Raw genomic sequence first — 6,812 nt, forward strand, 5'->3', positions numbered from 1 at the left:
ATATCACCTATTTCTAACACATATTACATATTTCTAAATAGTTAGAAAATATGAAAATATGTGATAGAAATGATGCTGGAGATTACATGACAGAATTTTGCAAGACCAATGACTTCTTCATCGCAAATACCTTTGAAAAGCAACATAAAAGGTGATTAAACATATGGGCCTTACCATATGGAATACACAGGAATCAAATTGACTATATTTGTGGGAAGAGATGGTGAAAAAGCTCAATATCGTCAGCCAAAACAAGGCCAGGTGCCAACTGTGGAACAGATCATCAACAGCTCATATGTCAGAGGGAATGGAAGCAAACGCTGTTGAATGATGATGCATGGAGGGGCTTGTAATCATTGCAATGAAACAAAATACGATAGGAAGAATGTAAAGCTGATGTTATCCCATGTAAACTATCACTCAATTCACAATAAAAACTTAAAAAAAAAAAGCTAATATGTAAGTTCAATCTGAAGCTGAAAAAACTTAAGCCCACAAGAACCAAAATATGACCTTGAACGTGTCCCACCTGAATTTAGAGACCATCTCAAGTACAGCTTTGATACATTAGACATTAATGACATCAAGAACATCATAAAGGAAGACAGCAAAAGGTCATTTTAAAAACAGGAAAGAAAGAAAAGACCAAAATGGTAGTCAAAAGAGAGTCTGAAAGTTGCTTTTCAGCATAGAGATGCTAAAATGAATGAAAGAAATGATGAAGTAAATGAGCTGAACTGAACATTTCAAAGGGCAGCTCAAGAAGATAATCAAGAATTGTAATGAAATGTGCAAAGACTTGGAGTTAGATAGACAAAAGGGAAGATTATGTTCAGTATTTCTCAAACTGAGGGAAAAAATTTCAAGCCTCAACTTGAAATATTGAAGGATTCTATGTGCAAAATATTGAATGATGTAGAAAACCTCAAAAGAAGAGGGAAGGTATGTGTATATAGAGTCACTATATCAAAAAAGAAGTGATCTGTTTCAACCATTTCAAGAGGTAGCATATGATCAAGAACCAATTGTCCTGAAGGAGGAAGTCTGAGCTGAACTGAAGACACTGGCAAAAAACAAGGTTTCAGGAATTGACAGAACACAAAGGAAAATTTTCAACTCTGTTGCAGCTCTGGAGGCACTCACTCATCTCTGCCAAGAAGTTTGGAAGACAGCTACCTGGCCAACTGATTGCAAGAGATCCATATTTGTGCCCATTCAGAAGAGAGATGACCCAACAGAGCGAGGAAATCATTAAACAATATCATCAATATCACATTTCCTTCATTAAAATTTGCTGAAATAATTAAAAACTGGCTGCAATAGTACATTGACAGGGAACTGCCAGAATCTCAAGCTGGATTCAGAATTGGAGTTAGAACTAGGCATATCATTCCTAACATCAGATGGATCGTGGCTGAAAGCAGAGAATACCACAAAGGCTTTTGTCTCTGTGGATCATGAGAATCTATGGATAGCACTGTGAAAAATGAGTATTCCCAAACACTTGGTTGCGCTCATGAGGAACCTGTATGTTGATAAAGAGACAGTTGTTCGAACAGAAGAGGGGGATACTGAATGGTTTAGAATTAGGAAAAGTTGTGCACAGGGCTGTGTTCTTTCACCATACTTATTCAGTCTGTATGCTGAGCAAATAATTTGAGAAGCTGGGTTATGTGAAGAAGAACATGTATTGTTGAAGGAAGAGTCATTAATACCTTGAGTTGTGCAGTTGATAAACCTTGCTTGTCAAAAGTGAAGAGGACTTAAAATAATTACTTATAAAGACTAAAGACCACAGACTCCAGTATGGATTGCACCTTATTGTAAAGGAAAAAAGATCCTCATAACTGGACCAATAAATAACATCATGATAAACAGAGAAAAGACTGAAGTTATCAAAGTCTTCATTTTGTTTGAATTCTCAATTCTCACTCATGGAAGCTACAGTCAAGAAATCAAATGACGTATTATTGCATTAGGCAAATCTGCACAAGACCTCTTTAAAGTGTTTAAGAGCAAAGATAACAGTTTGAGAACTAAAGTGCCTCTGACTCAAGCCATGGGGGTTGAGTTGAACATTGAATAAGGAAGTTAATAGAAGAATTGATGTATTTGAGTTATGGTACTGGAGAAGAATATTGAAGGTACCTTGGACTTCCAGAAGAACAAATAGGTCTGTGTTGGAAGAGGTACAGTCAGAATGCTCCTTGAAGACACAGATGTCAAGACTTCATCTCTCATACTTCAGATGTGCTACCAGGAGGAACAGTCGCTGGAGAAGGACATTAAGTTTAATAAAGTAGAGGGTCAGCGAAACAGAGGAAAAGTCCCAACAAGATGCATTGACACCATGGCAGCAGTCATGGGCTCAAACATAACAATAATTGTGAGGATGGTGCAGAACTGGGCTGTATTTTGTTCTGTTGTTCGTAGGGTAGCATCTGATCCGAACTGACTCAATAGCACCTAACATGAAAAACAACAACATTTGGGTGTTAAGACTCATCTGTGAGTTTGTCATACTATGTTGACTTGTGTGTTGTGGTGATACTGGTAGCTGTACCATCAGGTCGCCTATGATGGACAGGTTTTAGATGAGCTTCCAGACTAAGACAGATTAGGAGGAAGGACCTGGTCATCTACCTCTGAAAAAATTGGCCACTGAAAACCTTATGAACAGTAGTAGAACATCATTTGATGTAGTCTTGGAAGATAAGCTTCTCAGGTTGGAAAACACTCAAGATAGAACTGTGGAAGAACTGCCTCCTCAAAGTAGAGTTGTCCCTAATGATGTGGATGGAGGGAAGCTTTAGGGATCTTAGTTTACTGATGTGGTATGACTTAACATGAGAAAAACAGCTGCAAGCATCCATTAGTAATTGAAATGTGGAATGTATGAAATATGTTCTAGGAACATTGAAGATCATAAAAAATGCCATGGAAGACTTGAAGATAGATATCCTAGTTATTAGTTAGCTGAAATGAATGATGTTGGTCATTATTCAAATTTATGCACCAATCACTAATGCCAAAGATGAGGAAATTGAAGTTTTTTTTTATCAACTTCTGTAGTCTGAAATTAAACATGCAATCAACATGCATTATTACTGGTGATTGGAATGCAAATGTTGGAAACAAGAAGGATCAGTCAATGGAAAATAAGAACATGTTATCAGGAGGGATCAGTTCCCTGGAAGAGAACATGCTTGGTAAAGTGGAGGGAGACCCTCAATAAGATGGATCAACACAGTGGTTACAATAATGAGTTCTAACATAGCGATGATTGTAAGGTTAGCGCATGACTAGATGGTGTTTTGTTGTATGAGGATCAGTAAAAAATATTGCTATAAAATTATAGAAACCCATATTAGATGAAACTATTAAAATGTGATGTTATTGTTCATTGACATATCGTCCATCAGTGTCTATATGCTTTTGAAGGTGATGTTTCCATCTCTCTAATCCTTCCCTGAAGAATTCTGAGCTCTTTGATTTGCACCAGGTCAAATTGGCAACTCTACTCTGTCGACATGGTCGCTATAGGACAGCTTGATGGCACACAGCAACAATATGAGTGATTACAGTTACTGGCACAGAAAATGCCAATCACTTCTCATTACGTTTTTATTCTTCTATGGATATGGCAGGCTTTCTGCAGGGCATTGAAGGGGAACAGTTAGTTGGGGCAACACAATGGAATTGCCATGAATGCTAGGCAAATGAGATGTACTGCACAGGTTGATAGAAGGCAGAGGGTTGGCCAGAGCTGGATTTTAAGAATTAAACTGACAGCTATATGGAACTGGAGAAGAAGTTAGCTAGAGAAGGAGCAATTAGGAGCTTGTTACAGAGGAACAGCTACTAAGAAGTAGTGAGAACTTGCTTTAGATGGAGGCCAAAAGAGGAAGTGTTTGAAAAAGTCGCCATGTGGAGAATTGATGTTGTGTACTTTGGTGACTAAAGGTAACTGGGTAAAGAGAAATCAAAGATAAATGTAATAGAGCTTTGGCATTAACACAAATAGAAAAATAGAAGTGGTTTTGAGGAGAAAAAAGATACCGTGGGTATTGTATTCTATGTATTGCTGTGTAACAACTTACCTCCAATTTTCACAGCTCAACACAACACACATGTATTATCTCATCCAATTTCTGAAAAAACAAGACTTCACCAAAAGAGCAAAAAGAGAACCTACAGAGTGGGAGAGAATTTGAAAATATTCTGGGAGTAAGAAGCAATTAAGTGGTCAAAGCATTATCTCAAAGGCTAAGAGGATTTCTAAAGTGCTATTTACAAAGCATTTACAATTGTATTAAGTATTATAAGAGTTCTGATGTGGTGCTGTAGGATAAGCACTAGACTAATAACCACAGATTGGCTGTTCAAACCCACCAGCTGCCCTTGGAAACCCGAGAGTCTCTATGAGTTGGAAGTGACTTGACGGTGCATACAACAACAGGTAACATAAATAATCAATGAGAAAGACAGAAGAAGAATTGATACCTTTGAATTATGGGGTTGGTACAGTGGCTACAACAATGGGCTGTCAGACATAGTAACGATTGTATGGGTGGTGCAGGACTGGGCAGTGTTTCATTCTGTTTTATGGAGGGTTGCTTTGAGTCAGAACCTACTCCATGGCAACTAAAACCAACAGAGATGATTTAAGGTGTACTGGCAGATGTGAATAGATTATATGAAAATGATATACCATTTGACATAAGGGACTTCATCTGTGGCTTTTGGTATCCTCTGTGGATACTGGAGGATGACTGTTACCAAACATTCAAGGAAGTTGTGCCATTTTGGACCCTGCCAACCTGGTGTGGCGCTGTGGGCTAATGCGTCAGACTGCAAAGTCGTTTGGGCTGCAAGGTCAGTGGTTCAAACTCACCAGATGCTCCCTGGAAAATCTATACAGAGTAGCTATGGGTTGGAATCGACTCGACAGCACTAAACAACAACAATGGAGGAGAACCCCTTTTGCTCCACAGCTTTACCAAGAAAATGTGTTGTCAAACTTTAAAAAATTTTAAAGCTTTTTGTTGTTGGTGTGTGCTGTGGAGTCAGTTCCGACTCATAGTGATGCTGTACAGGATTCCTGAGGCTGTAAATCTTTACGGGAGCAGAAAGCCTCATCTTTCTCCCGCGAAACAGCTAGTACTTTCAAACGGCTGACCTTAAGGTTAGCAACCCAACTCGTAACCACTACGCTACCAGCACTCCTTTTTTGTTATTTGAGTAAAAGTTTACAAAGCAAATCAGTTTTGTATTCAACAATTCATACACATTTTGTTTCGTGACACTGTTGCAATCCCCAAAATGTAGCAGTGTTCTACCCACCTCTCCCTGTGTTTCCCATTTCTATGCTATCTAAAGATTTGTATTTAGATACTGATATCCAGGGACTTCTGTGGAGTCCTGCTGTGGTGCTGTAGGATAAGCACTGGAACACAGGGTTGGTTTGAACTGCAAGGTCTATGGTTCAAACTCATAAGCTGCTCCATGGAAACCCTATACAGGGTCGCTATGAGTCAGAACCAACTCCAAGGCACTTAACAACAACACTGTTTAGGTGTTCCAACTCAGCTACTCTATAGGGTTTCCAAGGATCGGCTAGTGGGTTTGGTCCTCTGACCCTGCAGTTGAAATTGACCTTGTGGTCCTGTGCTTATCCTACAGAGCCATACCAGGACTCTGCTTGATGGTAACTAACAACAGCAATAAAGAGAACTCAAGGAAGGGTTCAGACATCTTTAAAGAAGGTCACATTGGGCCACCTGCTAGCAGAGATATTTGATTGTTTAGCACAAGTTTGTCTGGAGTTGCTGGGTGAGCAACAACAACTCTCTATAGTGCTAGTGTGGGGTAGGCAGTCAGCTACTGGTGGTATGGTGTGGAGTGACCACCCAGGTGCTGACTGGATAGGAGGCATTCAGAGTGTGCTGGTCACAAAGGGTGAGGGGGCTTACCGCAGGACTGACTTCTCAGTGTGTGACCCTCTGACCCGTGATCACACAAAGGTCAAAGCTTTCAGGTTATAAGGTCACAGGTGTTTTAGATGATGCCTGGCTCCACTGAAAGTTTTCATACCCACAGTGCTGATATCCCCCCGTCCCCTGCCCCACCATGTCCCCTTGCTAGAGATGATAGGAAGCCTCTTTCTTCTGCAGTGTCCCTCCATCATCCTCTGCTGAGAACACTTAACACTGTGCCGACTTCAAGGAGCAAAACTTCACAAAATTCCTTTGTTTCTTCTAGAGCATGTATTTCAGGGGACATTCCAAACTGAGAGACAATAAATGGACAACTGACACAGTTACATTGATCTTGTCAGCTCAGGTGGTAACCCTCCACTGTTTTGTATTATGGATGACTTATAATGTATTTGAAGGAGCTCTCGTAGCATAGTGGTTATGAATCGGGGTGCTAACCTCAAGGTCGGCAGTTTTAAACTACCAGCTGTTCTGTGGGAGAAAGATGAGTCTTTCTGCTCCCATAAAGATTTATAGCCTCGGAAACCCTGTGCAGGGTCGCTATGAGTTGGAACTGACTCCACAGCACATAACAACAACAACATAATGTATTTGTATCTCTGTTAATGCTAGCCCTCCTCAGTGAGCTTCTCTTTTAGGGCTTTCTTGTGTATTTTTCCATAAAAACTTTCTAATGACTTTCTCTAGGTCCAGAATAATGACTTGCTGCTCTTTTTATTTGGAGTCCTGGTGTGATGCTGCTGGATAAACACTGGACTGCAAGATTGGTTTGAACCACAAGGTCATCAGTTCAAACCCACCAGCTGCTCCTCGAAA

Source organism: Chrysochloris asiatica, unplaced genomic scaffold, assembly GCF_000296735.1.
Source record: "Chrysochloris asiatica unplaced genomic scaffold, ChrAsi1.0 scaffold00067, whole genome shotgun sequence".
NCBI lineage: Eukaryota > Metazoa > Chordata > Mammalia > Afrosoricida > Chrysochloridae > Chrysochloris > Chrysochloris asiatica.